Source organism: Gorilla gorilla, chromosome 3, assembly GCF_029281585.2.
Source record: "Gorilla gorilla gorilla isolate KB3781 chromosome 3, NHGRI_mGorGor1-v2.1_pri, whole genome shotgun sequence".
Classification (NCBI taxonomy): domain Eukaryota; kingdom Metazoa; phylum Chordata; class Mammalia; order Primates; family Hominidae; genus Gorilla; species Gorilla gorilla.
The window spans coordinates 193,251,063-193,271,874 of NC_073227.2; the positions used below are offsets into that span (position 1 = coordinate 193,251,063).

At 35.0% G+C, this 20,812-nt stretch overlaps 1 protein-coding gene across 1 annotated transcript in view; it reads left to right on the plus strand.

Annotated features, from left to right (window-relative positions):
• The window catches only part of GALNTL6 (polypeptide N-acetylgalactosaminyltransferase like 6), a 1,233,993-nt gene that overhangs the window by 472,436 nt on the left and 740,745 nt on the right, over positions 1-20,812 (plus strand). The window lies entirely within an intron of this gene.

A 20,812-nucleotide genomic window follows, 5' to 3' on the forward strand; every position in this document is an offset into this window, starting at 1 on the left:
TAATTGCAACGAAGTTATTACTATTTTAAAGTACTAGAGCTTCAGATAATATTTTTAAAGTTTAGCTTTTAAATGTGTATAAAATGTCTAATAGAGTGTAGCATTTGGTGGGATATAATATACAATATCATGTAACATGATATAAAATATTTATCATATCATATAATAATTTACATATGTATTCACTAATTTGGAAAGTGGATGCTACATAAAAAAAAGCTCATGTTATTTTTGACAAATACTATTAATTAATTTTTAACACAAAGACCTTAAACCCAAATTAAGAAAACCCACATAAAAAATAAAGACCTAAAACACACATAAAAAACAAGCAAGAATAAGAAGAAGAAAGAGAAGGAGAAAAAGAGAAAGAGAAGAATGAAAAGGAGAGCCACACTGCTTATGTATACATGATAAATCTGAAATTGCAACATCATCCATTTCCAATACCCCCACAAAAAAAGGAATAATAGAAGCTTATTATTCAAAACATTATTCAAAGCATTCAAAAAACAAACCTGTGACAGCGTGAAAACCATTCCAGGATTTTCAGTTGCTTCTAATATAATACATAAAGCTGACAGCCATTAATATCACATGTCCTTTGTTTTGAGAGACTATTATTACTTTCAGATTTTTATATAGTTTTATTGTAAAAGTCTAACAATAATCCCAAAACATAAATTTTCCCCTTAAAGATTAAGAAACTGACATTTTGGGGATTAAAATAAGTGGCAAGATAATATATATTACAAATAAAAGAATGGGAGACAAAAACCAAGTCTTTTGATACTTTATAAATTACACATGGATTCCTGCTCCATTTCACATCAATATTTTGTTTATAATACTTAAAGATTTTTAAAGGCTAATTCTTCACATTATAATTGTTAGTATGATACTAAAAAATCATATCTGAATGCACGAGATTATTATATACTAGTTAGCTCAGTTTCTCTCAATATGTAGATTTAGTTTTTCAAATTCTTAAATTCAATAGGAATATTATGCCTAGAAATATGTTATCTATAAGATTGATGTAGTGTTTTTCCATGGAGTCTGAAGGCAAAGGCAATTGATGAGGGCTAAATAATTGGGTATGCATAAGTTTTCAGGCCATATCACGCTTATCCCGCCACCCCCCTCCCCCTGCCCCAGTATTAATTTTATGTACATTTCTCTTCTGGCAGCCCCATTCCAAAGCTGTAATATACAAGAGGCTAAAAAAAATTCTGCCAAAATTATATTTTAATAAAAGCAATGGCTATTTTAGGAGAGGAAGTTGAAGTAAAACAATTCAAGTCATGTATTTAAAAGATAATTATATTAAAAATAACCATAGTTAGGGATGATTTCTAAACCTGTCATTGCATATAAAGACAACTATTTTAGAACAAAATTTTAGAACAGTAGTCCACCAAATTATCTGTTCAAGTTCAACACTCACTCATACATTCATTGTATAAATTAAAACCCTGTTTAATATAATGGTGATCAGTTCTCTAACTTTCATAAACATGTATTGCGTATCAAGTGTAGAGTTTCTAATGGGCACAGTGTTCATCACAATCATTACACCTCTCAGGTACTTTCATGTAAACTATATTTTTAAAAATATGATTTTGAAGAGATCTGACAATGTTATTTTTCAGAGAAAGAACAACCAATATAATGAGAAATTATAGCATAAAAAAAAAACTTCCTGACATCTGCAAACAAGTCTGTTCTTTAAGCAGAAAAAAAGAAAATTATTGAAGGCAAATTTAGTGGCAGTTCACTGACACTTTTAAAAAAGAATGACTTCCAAGGTTTCCAAGAGAATAGGATAATATTGCATGAATATGGTTTATTGATATTCATACTGATACAATCCATAATTTCTGTAAAATTGATCTTCAGTTGTAGTTATAGAAAGATTCAGACAAGGAGAATTCCATGAGTGGAGCATGAAACTGGGACTAAGCCTGATCAGATTACATACCAGGAAGTGTACTGACATCATGGTTGTTTATTTCCTTTCTGAGTCATACAGCTGGTAACCTATAGTTATTAGATACCGAAAGGAATGAAGAAAATTTTATAAAACATAGCTGAAAGTAGAAAATGTTGGTATAAAGACAGAAAAGCTATTTGATTAATGTAAAATATAGATATTTCTAATACTGGTGAATTTGGATTTATTAATAGTTATCCTTTAAGAAATTACTCTAATTGAAGGCCTTTCTACATCCCAGGAGGATCTCTTCATTCAAAAATTTTACCAGAATAATAGTTTGCATATTTCAGTTGTCTGTACTCTCTGTATGCCACATTTGTTGGAACAATTGAAAGTTTGTGAGACATAGATCACTAGTAATTTTTCATTCCATTTCTATCGAAATGAGGGAGAAAGAATGTTTATACTTCAAGTGGGCAGGTTGAAAGTCTTTTCTGGTTCCATAGAAATGTAAATCCAATTATATTTAAAAGGAAAATTACATATCACTTATACTTCTTATTATAAAACTTTCATGAGTTGTCTTCTTTTATTTATTTGATATTCTAAGTCATCCTACTCTTCACTCCACCCCATCTCCAACCACATTGGCCTTGATGAAGAATATGTTTATGTCTTTATCCTTGGATGACAATAGCAAGTGACTTATTTTCTATCCTCTCATTTTTCCTCATGCCCCCACCCTTTTTTTGTGGTACTTAGTGAATAAGAATTCACCTTTCTTTTAGCATCATGTACAATTACATAATAAATGGCATATGTTCTTATAAGGCATTTGTGGTCACTCATGATGAAATTAAGATGGCAATTGTTATAGAAAGTTTTAAATATGATTATATATGCATTAATGACTCAATACAATGAAAAACCTCAAGTTTGAGAGAAGGATATTATTATTATTAAGTTTATGTATATTTCTTTTCAAGCAAACACCAATAATTATGTCATTAAAGATCTAACTAGAACTAATGAGAATGAGCTAGTTAAACCACAGGAAACACCAGCACTGACCTCTGTTCTGCGTAGTCACTGTGGCTGAGCTGGTCGTATTGCCTATATGGGGAAGAGGTCCAGATGGCTACTTATTCTCATTCTCACTTGCACAGGATATAAAATATTAGCAATACATCTGTATGAATTAAAAGTATATTATAAATATATTACTATACAAAACATTTTGCATAAATTAAACTGAAATAGATTAAACACAAGAATGCACATAGTAATCACAGCATAATACATTTCCTTAAACTTTTTTTAATTGAAAATATTTTTATTTATTTATTTATTTATATTATACTTTAAGTTTTAGGGTACATGTGCAAACTTACCTTCAACATTTGTGATATCTAAAAGCCATGACCATTTCAGGGTCTCTGTTAATACTTACCTACGGTCATTTTTTTTTTCTTGAACTCATTTAGGATCACAGCCTCTATATTTTCCTTATTATATAGTAAAATGCAATTTCATTCGTCTTCTTACAAAGCTACAAATAAGAGATTATAAAATTATTTATTTTATTAGTCTTTTACTTCTTTATTGAAAGAAATCAATCAAAAGGCGTATATCTCCAAATTTTGTCTTCTCTCTTGTAGTTTTCTAATCTTTTTTATTTTGATGCATTTAATCTATTTTGCCCCTTTACCAATGGCTTCTTTATTTTCTTTATAGTTTTTCTTACTTTCTTTGATAGTTTTTAGCATCGACTTCTCATGCTTCAAATGACATGTAAAATACTTCACTCATTATTGTATTGCCCATTTTCTTAGATGTAGTTAAAAATGTTCAGTCCATGACATTATGACAGTTTGCGATTTTTACTCAAAGGAAGATGCTAACAGACCAAGTGAGACACATTTGGCAGTAGTGTTCCATTTAGTTTGAGTTAATAAAACAAGGGTGGGGGCAGGGGTATCACTTTGTGAGGAATGCAATGCATGGGAACTAAATCAAGCACTTCTTGGGAATAAATGAGGATAGGAGGGGGAGAGAGAAAACAGAAATTCTGTAGTACATAAATTACAGATATTTTAACAGACAAAAAAAACACTTTATCATTAGTCCTTAATGACTGTAAAAACTTTATAATTTTATCTGTGTAAGCAGAACCCGTATTTGCTAATGGTGAATGAAACTAAATAAGATTCAACATGATTAAAATGTTAACGTGTAATATTTAATAGGATTTCTCCTGCAGTGTCTCAGACAAGAAATATTTTTCATGATAATTTGGTAACTACAAAATTAGGAAATAAAAGCTTTTCAGAAGCCCACATGGAAAGCTGAAAAAAGATAGAATACTAAAATTTCTATACAACATGTATATTTTAAACACAGCCAATTATTGATTTCATTCATAGCAAATTCTTAACATCCATGTGTACATATAGATTTATGTTATCTTTTTAAAATATATAGATTCAGCATGAATATAAACATTTTAACTCTTATTCTAAATAAATATTACATAGTGCTTTTGTTTAATATAAAAATGTGAGCTATCTCCAGGTACTAGGCATATTAGCAAACTGTATCTAAAAATGAAGAGCTGGGCGCGGTGGCTCACGTCTGTAATGCCAGCACTTTGGGAGGCCGAGGTGGGTGGATCACCTGAGGTCAGGAGTTCAAGACCAGCCTGGCCAACATGGCAAAACTCTTTCTACTAAAAAAACAAAAAAATTAGCCAGGCATGGTAGCCGATGCCTGTAATCACAGCTACTGGGGAGGCTGAGGCAGGAGAATCACTTGAACCCAGGAGGTGGAGGTTGCAGTGAGCCAAGATTGCACCACTGCACTCGAGCCTCGGCAACAGTGAGACTCCATTTAAGAAAAAAAAAAAAAAAAGAAGTGCCACAATCAGAAAATTGAGACTGAGTATTATTAACAATGACTAGTTATTATCCCCGCATGGTTGCACTGTTTTTTTTTCTTTTCTTTTTTCAGTTTTTTTTTTTTTTTTGGTAACTAGCTAGTTCTGGTTTACTCTATAACAAAATATGTGTAGTTTTAATTTTCTTCAGCTATGTTCTTATTCATTAATACTGCCTTGGATTTGTAGGTACTGTGCATTTTTCAAATACATTTTTAATTCAGCTCCTCAATCTCACTATACACAACACTCCCCCTCTACACCCCCCACCCAAACACACACAGGTCTACCCACCACCATTAACACTACCACTAACGGCAACAATAACAAAAATAAACAGAAATATATAGACCATCATTAGTAACAACCTTGCCAAATTAACTAGTGAGTTAATTTTTATACTTTAAAATTTTGTAGGAAGTTTTGTATACACTTATGTTATCAAAAATAAGGTTTTATTTTTTCTTTACTATATACATATATATAGCTTTTATTTTTTCTTGCCTTATATCACTTGATAGTATCAATAGATAGTATCGATAGGGTCCAGTTGAATAGAAGTGTTGATGCTTGACATTATTATGTTTCTAACCTCAGGGGGAAAGTGTTCACTAATTCATCAATGATGTATGACATTTGCTATATTTTCATTGTGGATACCCTTTGTCAGATTCATGAAAATTCCCTTCTATTCCTAGGTTTCTGAAAATTTTCATTAAGAATGTGTATCAGCTTTTACTCCAATGAATATTTTGCCTATATTGAGATAACATTAAGACCTATCTTCTATTCTGTTACTGTGGTGAACTATGTATTTATTGATATTGAATGTTAAGCCAACATTGTATTTTTGGAATAAATCTCTATTGGTCATGATATATTATATTTTAAAATATTGGTAGATTCAATTTGCTAATTTTTTTATTATACTTTAAGTTTTAGGGTACATGTGCACAACGTGCAGGTCAGTTACATATATATACATGTGCAATGTTTGTGTGCTGCACCCATTAACTCATCATTTAACATTAGGTATATCTCCTAATGATATCCCTCCCTGCTTCCCCCACCCCACAACAGCCCCCAGTGTGTGATGTTCCCCTTCCTGTGTCCATGTGTTCTCATCGTTCAGTTCCCACCTATGAGTGAGAATATGTGGTGTTTGGTTTTTTGTCCTTGCGATAGTTTGCTGAGAATGATGGCTTCCAGCTTCATCCATGTCCCTACAAAGGACATGAACTCATCATTTTTTATGGCTGCATAGTATTCCATGGTGTATACGTGCCACATTTTCTTAATCCAGTCTATCATTGTTGGACATTTGGGTTGGTTCCAAGTCTTTGCTATTGTGAATAGTGCCGCAATAAACATACGAGTGCATGTGTCTTTACAGCAGCATGATTTATAATCCTTTGGGTATATACCCAGTAATGGGATTACTGGGTCAAATGGTATTTCTAGTTCTAGATCCCTGAAGAATCGCCACACTGACTTCCACAGTGGTTGAACTAGTTTACAGTCCCACCAACAGTGTAAAAGTGTTCCTATTTCTCCACATCCTCTCCAGCACCTGTTGTTTCCTGACTATTTAATGATCGCCATTCTGACTGGTGTGAGATGGTATCTTGTGGTTTTGATTTGCATTTCTCTGATGGCCAGTAATGATGAGCATTTTTTCATGTCTCTGTTGGCTGCATAAATGTCTTCTTTTGAGAAGAGTCTGTTCATATCCTTCACCCATTGTTGATGGGGTTGTTTGTTTTTTTCTTGTAAATTTGTTTGAGTTCTTTGTAGATTCTGGATATTAGCTCTTTGTCAGATGAGTAGATTGCAAAAATTTTCTCCCATTCTGTAGGTTGCCTGTTCACTCTGATGGTAGATTCTTTTGCTGTGCAGAAGCTCTTTAGTTTAATTAGATCCCATTGGTCAATTTTGGCTTTTGTTGCCATTGCTTTTGGTGTTTTAGACATGAAGTCCTTGCCCATGCCTGTGTCCTGAATGGTATTGCCTAGGTTTTCTTCTGAGTTTTTATGGTTTTACGTCTAACATGTAAGTCTTTAATCCATCTTGAATTAATTTTTGTATAAGGTGTAAGGAAGGGATCCAGTTTCAGCTTTCTACCTATGGCTAACCAGTTTTCCCAGCACCATTAAATAGGGAATCCTTTCCCCATTTCTTGTTTTTATCAGGTTTGTCAAAAATCAGATAATTGTAGATATGTGGCATTATTTCTGAGGGCTCTGTTCTGTTCCATTGATCTGTATCTCTGTTTTGGTACCAGTACCATGATGTTTTGGTTACTGTTGCCTTGTAGTATAGTTTGAAGTCAGGTAGCATGATGCCTCCAGCTTTGTTCTTTTGGCTTAGGATTGACTTGGCAATGCGGGGTCTTTTTTGGTTCCATATGAACTTTAAAGTAGTTTTTTCCAATTCTGTGAAGAAAGTCATTGGTAGCTTGATGGGGATGGCATTGAATCTATAAATTACCTTGGGCAGTATGGCCATTTTTATGATATTGGTTCTTCCTACCCATGAGCATGGAATGTTCTTCCATTTGTTTGTATCCTCTTTTATTTCATTGAGCAGCAGTTTGTAGTTCTCCTTGAAGAGGTCCTTCACATCCCTTGTAAGTTGGATTCCTAGGTATTTTATTCCCTTTGAAGCAATTGTGAATGGGAGTTCACTCATGATTTGGCTCTCTGTTTGTCTGTTATTGGCGTATAAGAATGCTTGTGATTTTTGCACATTGATTTTGTATCCTGAGACTTTGCTGATGTTGCTCATCAGCTTAAGGAGCTTTTGGGCTGAGATGATGGGGTTTTCTAGATATACGATCATGTCATCTACAAACAGGGACAATTTGACTTCCTCTTTTCCTAATTGAATACCCTTTATTTCCTTCTCCTGCCTGATTGCCCTGGCCAGAACTTCCAACACTATGGTGAATAGGAGTGGTGAGAGAGGGCATCCCTGTCTTGTGCCGGTATTCAAAGGGAATGCTTCCAGTTTTTGCACATTCAGTATGATATTGGTTGTGGGTTTGTCATAGATAGCTCTTATTATTTTGAGATACGTCCCATCAATACCTAATTTATTGAGAGTTTTTAGCATGAAGGGTTGTTGAATTTTGTCAAAGGCCTTTTCTGCATCTATTGAGATAATCATGTGGTTTTTGTCTTTGGTTCTGTTTATATGCTGGATTACATTTATCGATTTGCATATGTTGAACCAGCCTTGCATCCCAGGGATGAAGCCCACTTGATCATGGTGGATAAGCTTTTTGATGTGCTGCTGAATTCGGTTTGCCACTATTTTATTGAGGATTTTTGCATCGATGTTCATGAGGGATATTGGTCTAAAATTCTCTTTTTTAGTTGTGTCTCTGTCAGGCTTTGGTATCAGAATGATGCTGGCCTCATAAAATGAGTTAGGGAGGATTCCCTCTTTTTCTATTGATTGAAATAGTTTCAGAAGGAATGGTACCAGCTCCTCCTTGTATCTCTGGTAGAATTCGGCTGTGAATCCATCTGGTCCTGAACTTTTTTTGGTTGGTAAGCTATTAATTATTGCCTCAATTTCAGAGCCTGTTATTGGTCTATTCAGAGATTCAACTTCTTCCTGGTTTAGTCTTGGGAGAGTGTATGTGTCGAGGAATTTATCCATTTCTTCTAGATTTTCTAGTTTATTTGTGTAGAGGTGTTTATAGTATTCTCTGATGGTAGTTTATATTTCTGTGGGATCGGTGGTGATAACCCCTTTATCATTTTTTATTGCATCTATTTGATTCTTCTCTCTTTTCTTCTTTATTAGTCTTGCTAGTGGTCTATCAATGTTGTTGATCTTTTCAAAAAACCAGCTCCTGGATTCATTGATTTTTTGAAGGGTTTTTTGTGTCTCTATTTCCTTCAGTTCTGCTCTGATCTTAGTTATTTCTTGCCTTCTACTAGCTTTTGAATGTGTTTGCTCTTGCTTCTCTAGTTCTTTTAATTGTGATGTTAGGGTGTCAATTTTGGATCTTTCCTGCTTTCTCTTGTGGGCATTTAGTGCTATAAATTTCCCTCTACACACTGCTTTGAATGTGTCCCAGAGATTCTGGTATGTTGTGTCTTTGTTCTCATTGGTTTCAAAGAACATCTTTATTTCTGGCTTCATTTCGTTATGGACCCAGTGGTCATTCAGGAGCAGGTGGTTCAGTTTCCATGTAGTTGAGCAGTTTTGAGTGAGTTTCTTAATCCTGAGTTCTAGTTTGATTGCACTGTGGTCTGAGAGACAGTTTGTTATAATTTCTGTTCTTTTACATTTGCTGAGGAGTGCTTTACTTCCAACTATGTGGTCAATTTTGGAATAGGTATGGTGTGGTGCTGAGAAGAATGTATATTCTGTTGATCTGGGGTGGAGAGTTCTGTAGATGTCTATTAGGTCCGCTTGGTGCAGAGCTGAGTTGAATTCCTGGATATCCTTGTTAACTTTCTGTCTCATTGATCTGTCTAATGTTTACAGTGGGGTGTTAAAGTCTCCCATTATTATTGTGTGGGAGTCTAAGTCTCTTTGTAGGTCTCTAAGGACTTGCTTTATGAATCTGGGTGCTCCTGTATTGGGTGCATATATATTTAGGATAGTTAGCTCTTCTTGTTGAATTGATCCGTTTACCATTATGTAATGGCCTTCTTTGTCTCTTTTGATCTTTGTTGGTTTAAATTCTGTTTTATCAGAGACTAGGATTGCAACCCCTGCCTTTTTTTGTTTTCCATTTGCTTGGTAGATCTTCCTTCATCCCTTTATTTTGAGCCCATGTGTGTCTCTGCATATGAGATGGGTTTCCTGAATACAGCACACTGATGAGTCTTGACTCTCTATCAAATTTACCAGTCTGTGTCTTTTAATTGGAGGATTTAGCCCATTTACATTTAAGGTTAATATTGTTATGTGTGAATTTGATGCTGTCATTATGATGTTAGCTGGTTATTTTGCTCGTTAGTTGATGCAGTTTCTTCCTACCATTGATGGTCTTTACAGTTTGGCATGTTTTTGCAGTGGCTGGTACCGGTTGTTCCTTTCCATGTTTAGTGCTTCCTTCAGGAGCTCTTTTAGGGCAGGCCTGGTGGTGTCAAAATCTCTCAGCATTTGCTTGTCTATAAAGGATTTTATTTCTCCTTCACTTATGAAGCTTAGTTTGGCAGGATTTGAAATTCTGAGTTGAAAATTCTTTTCTTTAAGAATGTTGAATATTGGCCCCCACTCTCTTCTGGCTTGTAGAGTTTCTGCCGAGATATCAGCTGTTAGTCTGATGGGCTTCCCTTTGTGGTAACCCGACCTTTCTCTGTGGCTGCCCTTAACATTTTTTCCTTCATTTCAACTTTGGTGAATCTGACAATTATGTGTCTTGGAGTTGCTCTTCTCGAGGAGTATCTTTGTGGCATTCTCTGTATTTCCTGAATTTGAATGTTGGCCTGCCTTGCTAGATTGGGGAAGTTCTCCTGGATAATTTCCTGCAGAGTGTTTTCCATTTGGTTCCATTCTCCCCGTCATTTTCAGGTACACCAATCAGATGTAGATTTGGTCTTTTCACATAGTCCCATATTTCTTGGAGGCTTTGTTCGTTTCTTTTTATTCTTTTTTCTCTAAACTTCTCTTCTCTCTTCATTTCATTCATTTGATCTTCCATCACTGATAACCCTTTCTTCCCATTGATCGAATTGGCTACTGAGGCTTGTGCATTCATCACATAGTTCTTGTGCCATGGTTTTCAGCTCCATCAGGTCCTTTAAGGACTTCTCTGCATTGGTTATTCTAGTTAGCTATTCGTCTAATCTTTTTTCAAGGCTTTTAAACTTCTTTGCCATGGGTTCGAACTTCCACCTTTAGCTCAGAGTAGTTTGATCGTCTGAAGCCTTCTTCTCTCAACTCTTCAAAGTCATTCGCCGTCCAGCTTTGTTCCATTGCTCGTGAGGAGCTATGTTCCTTTGGAGGAGGAGAGGCGCTCTGATTTTTAGAATTTTCAGTTTTTCTGCTCTGTTTTTTCCCCATCTTTGTGGTTTTATCTACCTTTGGTCTTTGATGACGGTGACGTACGAATGGGGTTTTGGTGTGGATGTCCTTTCTGTTTGTTAGTTTTCCTTCTAACAGTCAGGACCCTCAGCTGCAGGTCTGTTGGAGTTTGCTGGAGGTCCACTCCAGACCCTGTTTTCCTGGGTATCAGCTGCGGAGGCTGCAGAACAGCAGATATTGGTGAACAGCAAATGTTGCTGCCTGATTGTGCCTCTTGAGGTTTTGTCTCAGAGGAGTATCCGGCCATGTGAGGTGTCAGTCTGCCCCTACTGGGGGGTGCCTCCCAGTTAGGCTATTCAGGGGTCAGGGACCCACTTGAGGAGGCAGTCTGTCCGTTCTCAGATCTCCAGCTGCGTTGCTGGGAGAACCACTACTCTCTTCAAAGCTGTCAGACAGGGACATTTAAGTCTGCAGAGGTTTGTGCTGCCTTTTGTTTGGCTATGCCCTGCTCCCAGAGGTGGAGTCTACTGAGGCAGGCAGGCCTCCTTGAGCTGCGGTGGGCTCCACCCAGTTCAAGATTCCCGGCCGCTTTGTTTACCTACTCAAGGCTCAGCAATAGCGGGCACCCCTTCCCCAGCCTCACTGCCACCTTGCAGTTTGATCTCAGACTGCTGTGCTAGCAATGAGTGAGGCTCTGTGGGCATAGGACCCTCCGAGCCAGGCATGGGATGTAATCTCCTGGTGTGCTGTTTGCTAAGACCGTCGGAAAAGTGCAGTATTAGGGTGGGAGTGACCCAATTTTCCAGGTGCCATCTGTCACCCCTTTCCTTGGCTAGGAAAGGGAATTCCCTGACCCCTTGCACTTCCCGGGTGAGGCAATGCCTCACCCTGCTTTGGCTTAGGCCCAGTGCACTGCACCCACTGTTCTTCCCCCACTGTCCAACAATCCCCAGTGAGATGCACCCAGTACCTCAGTTGGAAATGCAGAAATCATTCGTCTTTTGCTTCGCTCATGCTGGGAGCTGTAGACTGGAGCTGTTCCTATTAGGCCATCTTGGCTCCACCTGTCCTTGCTAATATTTTTTAAGGATTTCTCCACCTATCCTCATGAGAGACATAAATCTGTGGCATTCCTTTCTCACAGTGCTCTTACCTGGCTTTGATATCAGGTCCATGCTGGCAAGAAAATAAAAATAAGTTCCTCTGTTTTCTAAAAAATTTGTATAAGAATATTACTATTTCTTACTTTATTGTCAGAAAAATTCACCAGAGTGTTCACCTGGGCCTGGAGTTTTCAACTTTTAAAAATAGATATAGGACTATTTTGATATTGAATTTCTTCTTGTTAATCTTGGTAACTTTTTTTTTTTAAGAAGGAATCTATTCATTTAAGTTTGGCTGTTTGTTTTCTATAGTTCTCATTTGTTATATAATCCTTGGTTCATCCTTTTTCTGCTTTGTTGTTACACAGACAGGATTTTTATTACTTCATTTCTCTTTATTGTTAGGTTTTATATTAGACGTTCTTGTGCTACATTTAAATTTTTATATTTATATTTTTATTTTTTTGAAATGGAGTCTCACTCTGTCACCCAGGCTGGAGTGCAGTGGTGCGATTTTGGCTCACTACAACCTCTGCCGCCCAGGTTCAAGCGATTCTCCTGCCTCAGCCTCCCGAGTAACTGGAATTACAGGCACCTGCCACTGTGCCCAGCTAATTTTTGTAGTTTTAGTAGAGATGGGGTTTCACCATCTTGGCCAGGCTGGTCTTGAACTCCTGACCTTGTGATCCACCTGTCTCAGCCTCCCAAAGTGCTGGGATTACAGACGTGAGCCACAGCGCCTGGCATTACCCTAGAGATGTCAGTATGGATTATTAACTTACTACACTTCACTCTGATTAAGACGTACTACTTCCAGAATAAGGCAACCCCAACAATTTACTACCTTTCTGGTTATGTCTCTTACTACTCCACCTTATAAAAACCACACTCTTGCCATACCAAACCCTAGTTGCGATTCCTAATCTCCCTGTATGCACTCATCTCTCAGTATCATGTCTGTGACACTTGTTTTCTGCCTGCCTACCTGTTGCCTTTAAAAAAATAAATTGTATTGTGTGTATTTAAGGCTTACAATATAATGTTATGGGATACACATAGATTGTAAAATTATTACTATGGTGAGGCAGATTAACATATGTATTATCTCAGTTACTTTTGTTTGTGTGACAACAGCAGATAAAATCTACTTATTTAACAAAACTCCCTAATACAATACCATTTTATTACCTTAATCCTCATGTACATTAGAGCTCTAAACTTGTTTATCTTACATATATGCTGTTTTATATCTTTTGACTTACATCTCCCCATTTCCAAACCGCCCTCACTCCCCTGCCCCTGCCCAAGAATGAAACAGTAGTTACTGTCTGTTTATGGGTCCCATCTCATTGTGATAAATCCTTTGTCTGCCTCATAATACAAAGTGCATTAATTCATTTCTCCATTCATTTCAGAGGGGAACAAATCACTTTGCTAATGATTTCTCACCCAAAGACATAAAGACACATTTCCAGCTCTCAATGCTCCTAGATTATTAAAATATGTTTTAAATCACAATATTCTGGGTTTTTTTTCTCTCAAACTTGATATCAAAGTTAATAACTGTGGTGTTCATATTTCATCCCCAGACCTTGTCACAGAGTAGGTGCTTAATATGTGCTTTTGAATAAATACATGAATATCTTTCTTCATTTCCCCTGAGTAATAAGCTCAAATTCTTAGCACCTCATTTTCATATGGCACTCATAAAATATGTGTGGCGTACCTGTTATGTGGCAGTCACTCTTGTTGCTGCTAGAGACATTACGATGAAGATGAAAAAGTTCCTGCTTCTGTGGAGCATACATCCCAATGGGAACATTAGTTGGTTAATAGGTGAAAACATAAGTGTAGAATAGTAAGTAGTATATGGGAAAAAAAAAAGCAAATTTGGGAAATAGGTCCTGATGTCCTGGGTATGCTGGTTTAATTGTGATAATTATGAAAACTCTCTCCAAAAAATCATATTTGAGCAGAGGTCTGACTATAAAAATTCTTGAGTGTTTCAACTGCTTATTGCTCAAAATTCCTCAGAAGAAGTGTAAAAACACTGATTTATGTTTTTCTTGTATTCTAGTTACTTGTAAGAAATACTTAAAATACTTTAAAGTGTCACTAGCAGAGTTTTTTTTCCCCCAACATAAACCTACTTTATCTCTCAGTATTCCATCTTATGAGATCTCTATTTAGATAGATTTATTATGTTCCAAACAGGATTTTCAAAAGTCTTGTCTGTACAAATTCATTCACCCCCATTTCTTCTTATGTAAAGTCTCCCTAGCCCTGTACTTAACACAAAAACTATTTTAATTCTCTACTCTTCTTCCAATGTGAGCTGAAATCTCACTTTTTCTAGTTGCAGTTTCCAGGTTATACAAAGTTCATTAGTTTTCCACAATTTTGAAACTCTTCTAGGTCTTATTGTTTAGTTCATTCAGTTCCACAAATATGTTACCATATCACAATTGCTGGTTTATAATTTTTCCCTATATCTTTTCACTTATAGAATATTTCTAGCTGTTTGGATAGGGGTTATACTATCCATATTTTCAGTTTCCCTACCCAGTCGTGCATATAGTAGACAATCAATAAACATATCAAAAATTGGTAGGTGTGCCAATGTACAAGACTGCCATACTAAATAAAATGTCCTTTAGCCAGGGGGAAAAATGCCAGGTAGACAATGAGAAAATTAACATAAATTTCATGTTAAGTATCTACTATCTGCCTTAAGTATACATAGTATCAAAGACATATTTGTAAGACAGCAATTTTTCTGCTTAATACTTATACATTTAAATATAATATTTAATTTGTATATTTTGATTATTTAAAACATCTCACATACCTTTCATACTAATTTGAACATAGCAGATGGTACACTAATTCTCATATTTAAAGAAATATGCTGTATTGATTTTACATTTGATAATAGTAAATTATATTATAAATTTTAGTGTTGAAATAGATGTAGCAATAGAGAAATAATCGCTGTTAAAACCTCTGAGTATTATCATAAATATTCAAACATACAATTTTTTTTTGTTTAGAGTCTTCTGCTTTATTTTGTTTTGTTGTTTGCAAAAGCAATGTAAGACTGTATGAGACAATATAAACCTTGAGGCTCTACCTATTAGAACTTAAGATGAGTTGATAGAATTTGCAGTAAAAACTGCTGGCTTTGTGTATAAAAACATACCATTTTAAATCCTATTCTCACAACTGCAAAGAAGGAATGTCTAGTATGCCATAATTGGTGACTCACCAGTTTTGTTTTATACCTTTAGAGAATCATTCATTCATTTAAAAAGCTTTATCTCATAAGATTCCTCACTCTGAACATCAAATTGATGTACAAATAAAATAAATTTCCCTTTAATTGACAGATGTTCTAATGAATGTGTAGCTTTAAATTTTTATTTTGTAGTCTTAGAAGTGACTGAATCTAAAGGCTCAGCACTAAAAATATGTGTACAAACATTTTTTAAAAGAAGCTTCGGGTGGATGTATACATTTTACTTAGGGCATATGAATTTGAAAATAAAAATATGTTGGCCGGGCGTGGTGGCTCATGCCTGTAATCTCAGCACTTTGAGAGGCCAAGCTGGGAAAGTAACCTGAGGCCAGAAGTTCGAGACCAACCTGGCTAACATGGTGAAACCCTGTCTCTACTAAAAATACAAAAATTAGCTGGGCATGGTGGCAGGTGGCTGTAATCCCAGCTACTCGGGAGGCTGAGGCAGGAGAATTGCTTGAACTTGGGAGGTGGAGCTTGCAGTGAGCCGAGATCGCGCCACTGCACTCCAGTCTGGGTGACAGAGCAAGATTCCATCTCCAATAAATGAATAAATAAATAAATAAATGAAAACAAAAATATGTTGAAGAAAGGAAAGGCTACTTTACAGTACAATTTTCTTTTTTAATTATTTCCATTGTTTGGGAAAACAGGTGGTGTTTGTTTACATGGATAAATTTTTTAGTGGTGACTTCTGAGATTTGGGTGTACCCATCACCTAAGCAGTGCACACTGAACCCAATGTGTAGTCTTTTACCCTTTACCCTGGTAGCTTTACCCCTGAGTGCCCAGAGTCCATAATATTATTCTTATGCCTTTGTGTCCTCGTATCATAGCTCCCACTTACAAGTGAGAACATATGATGTTTGATTTTCCATTCCTGAGTTATTTCACTTAAAATGATGGTCTACAGCTCCATCCAGGTTGCTACAAATGCCATTATTTCATTCCTTTTTTTGGCTGAGTAGTATTCCATGGTATGTATATGCCACATTTTCTTTACACACTCATTGGTTAATGAGCATTTAGGCTGGTTCCATATTTTTGCAATTGCGAATTGTGCTGTTATAAACATGCATATGTAAGTGTCTTTTTCTTACGATGACTTCTTTCCTTCTGAGTGGATACCCAGTAGAGGGCTTGTGAATCAAATGGTAGTTCTACTTTTAGTTCTTTAAAAAATTTCCATACTGTTTTCCATAGTGGTTGTACTAGTTTACATTCCCACCAGCAGTGTAAAAGTGCTCCTCTTTAATCACATGCACACCAACATACACTACTTTTTGATTTTTAAATTGTGGCCATTCTCACAGGAGTAAGATGGTATCATATTATGGTTTTAATTTGGATTTCCTTCATAATTAGTGATGTTGAGCACTTTTTCATATGTTTGATTCTGGATGTTAGTCCTTTGTCAGACACATAGTTTGTGAAGATGTTTTCCCACTCTGTTGGTTTTCTGTTTACTCTGCTGATTATATCTTTCACTGCACAGAAACTTTTGAGTTTAATTAAGTCCCATCTATTTATCTTTGTTTTTCTTGCATTTGCTTTGGGGTTCTTGGTCATGATGTCTTTGCCTAAGCCAATGTCTAGAAGGGGTTTTCTGATTTTATCTTCTAGAATTTTTATGATTTTAGGTCTAAGATTTAAGTTTTTGATCCATCTTGAGTTGATTTTTGTATAAATTGAGAGATGAAGATCCAGTTTTGTTCTTCTATATGTGGCTTGCCAATTATTCCAGCAAGATTTGTTGAATAGGATGTCCTTTCTCCACTTTGTGTTTTTGTTCGCTTTGTCAAAAATCAGTTGGCTGTAAGTATTTGCCTTTATTTCTGGGCTCTCTATTCTGTTCCAGTGGTGTACATGCCTGTTTTTATACCAGTACCATGCTGTTTTGATAACTATAGCCTTGTAGTATAATTTGAAGTCAGGTAATGTGATGCCTCCAGATTTGTTCCTTTTTCTTTGTCTTGCTTTGGTTATGTGGGATCTTTTTTAGTTCCATATGAATTTTAGGATTGCTGTTTCTAGTTCTGTGAAGAATTATGATAGTTTTTTGATTGGAATTGCATTAAATGTATAGATTGCTTTTGGTAGTATGGTCATTTTCACAGTATTGATTCTACCCATCCATGAGCATGGGATGTGTTTTAACTTTTTTTTTTTTTTTTTTTTTTTTTTACGGCTCTTATAACAGTGGTTAAGTTGTTGATTTGATTCTCAGCTTAGTCACCGTTGGTACATAGCAGTGTTACTGATTTGTATTCATCGATTTTGTATACCGAAACTTTACTGAATTCATTTACCAGTAAATGCTGTTTACTGGTAAATGAATTCAGTAAAGTAGTAAACTAAGAGATTTTTGGATGAGTCTTTAGGGTTTTCACAGTACATGATTATATCATTGGTGAACCATGACAGTTTCACTTCCTTTTTACCAATTTGGATGCCCCTTATTTCTTTCTGTTGTCTGATTGTCCTGGCTAGGACTTCCAGGACTATGTTGAAAAGAAGTGGTGAAAGTGGGCATCCTTGTTTTTTTCCAGTTCTCAGGCGAATGCTGTGAACTCCCTCCTGTCCCATTCAATATAATGTTGCCTGTGGGTTTGTCATAAATGGCTTTTATTACCTTGAGGTATGTCCCTTCTATGCCAATTTTACTGAGGGTTTTCATCATAAAGGGATGCTGGATTTTGTCAGATGCTTTTTCTGCATCTATTGAGATAATCATATGATTTTTGTTTTTAATTCTGTGTATGTGGTGTATCACATTTATTGACTTGCACCTGGCATAAAATTTTCTTTTTAAATAGGATGTATAGAATGACATAGATCTAGTTAAAACCAGAGACTATATAAGTCCAAGAGAACTTACAGCAAATTTTGTCATTAATGGAAGAAAGATTTATGTCGTTTAAACATTTCCGCATGTTATGTGGCTAATTTCTAACTATGGAAGTGCTAGTGAACATTAGTCTCTCTTTTATTTACTTACATGTAACTTAGGTAGCAGAATGTTTATTTCAAGGCGTAACTGTGTTGGGTTAAAAATTTATATGAAGTAATTTAACACAATACTTTGTATATCATGGATGCTCAATAACTAGCTGTTATATACATGAAATTTCTCACTGATTTATTTTCCATTTACATTGAAAAGTAATAAATGACATTTTCTCCTAAGAAATCAAACAGGGAAGCAAAGGAGATGAAATTTGTTTTTTTGTTTTTATTTTTGGTTTTTTGGGGCGAAATATCATTTAAAGATTTTTGTTTCTTTTCCTTTGATTGGAGAGGTTTCCAGTCTGCTTTTTGAGAATATAATTTCTTATCAATCCCCAGCTGTATGATCTTGGCTGTCAGGGCTATTGAATTTAAGGGCAGTAGTAGTAAGAAACTAAGAAAAGAAAGATACTTTTTTTTAAGGAATCACTGATATGGAAACCAAATTTTCTAACAAACTCTTGAATTCTAGTAATACAAAATGAATAACATGTTTGTAAATCAAGGTTACTAAAGTGAAAAATATAAAAATCTCTAAAGATTTTTAAAAAGTGTTTTTTAAAATCATATTAATGAATAAAGACATTGTTTTAAAGGGTACTAGAAATATTATTTCTTAAATGACGAGTTATAGATACATATTATTAGACACTCAAACACATACACACACAAATACATGTTAATTACTCAGCTTAAATCTGTAATACTTAACAGCAATTGTATTAAAGTCAATACCAGAGTAAATGCCTGTTAATAATTATTTATTGTTAACTATATAATTAGATAAGAAATCATGAGTTATGAAGAAAGAGGAGGCAAAAATATTATTATTTGAAGTAAACATTGTGTATCTGTAAAACACTAGTTTTTAAAAATTATTTAAAAAATAGTTCAGTTTGGTAGCTGAATAAGAAGTATAAAAATAAATAACTTTAGTGTGTGCTATTTAGAAAAATGTAATGAAAGAAAGGATACTACAAACAATACAATGAAGGTAAAACACATCTACAAAAATTTACCAAAAATTGCATAGGACTAAAAGAATGAAAATTGTATAAAACGCCACTGAGGTGCAAAGGCAGAGCACTTGAAAAATAGCTGATATATATAAAAATATCAATTATATAAGGATGAACCTGAAAATCTAATGTAATCTAAAAAACAAAATCCAGAAAGGCCAGTTTATTAAACCGTTCACACAGAAAAATAAACATGTTATTGGTTGGAAAAAGAATACAGTAAGAAATGGCTTTGCATATATTAAAAGGGGTTACTAATGATGTTTCCAATGCAAGCATTGGCATAACAGTGAATGCCATGATAATGTTTAAATATGCATGAGCAAGGGTACGAAATTTTGTACGTAGCATTTTAAAGCAGGGAAGAAAAAAGCAAATTACTCGATAATTTTTTTTTTTTTTTAAATATGACAGGGTCTTGTTCTGTCACCCATGCTGGAATGCAGTGGCCCAATCTTGGCTTACTGCAACCTCTGCCTTCTGGGTTCAAGCGATTTTCATTCCTCAGCCTCCCCAGTAGCTGAGATTGCAGGTGTGTGCCACCACGCCTGCCTAATTTTTGTATTTTTAGTAGAGACGGCATTTCGCCAGGTTGGCCAGGCTGGTCTCAAACTCCTGGCCTCAGGTGATCAGCCTGCCTTGGCCTCCCAAAGTGCTGGGATTATAGACCTGAGCCACTATGACAAGCCTCAATAAATAGTATTTCTATAACTGCCTGAACATTTGCTTTGAAAAAAATAAAAATTATATTTATTGCACTTCTCACACCAAAACATATTCCAGATGTTTCAAAAATTTTGATAGATAAAATAAAAACAGAATGGTAGTAAAACTCTGAGTTTTTAAATAGATACTAAAAGTGATACTAGACTAGGGAAGGCCTTCTTTGTAAATATATAAAATATAAAATGAGAAATTATAAAAGAAAAAAGTAAAATCATCTGGATGGAAAAAATCTGATTTAATACAATAAAATATTTGCAAGATATGTAATTAACAAAAATATAATAAATATAGTATGTAAAAAACAAAAACTTTTTAAAAATGCTTGAACAATCATTTCACAATGAAGGAAATACAAATGATAAAGATATAAGAAATTATTAATTCATAGTAATCAAGAAATGTCAAATTAAAATATGAGGAATATATATTTTACTGATGAAGCTGAAAATTTACAGTGTGTCTCAGGATGTGTCAAAACTGTTAGATGTACTTTAAAGATATCTCAGTAATTCCATTTCTGGGGATTTATGCTTCCCTTTCAAAAATGCATAACTGTGAAAAGCAAAGATGTTTATTGTAATGGAAAAATTAGAAATAATAGTATATTTTCAGTGGAATGGTGTAAATTGGAATACAATCAAATAACATCAACTATTGGAAGTAAATAAAAAGTATACAATTATTCTGGAAAAATCAAGTTACAAATCAGTGTGTGTATTAAAATCTGCATACAAGCATTAATAAACATACACTAAAAATCTTGGCAGTGGTTCTCTCTGCAGTGTGAGATTACACTTTCTACTTCTG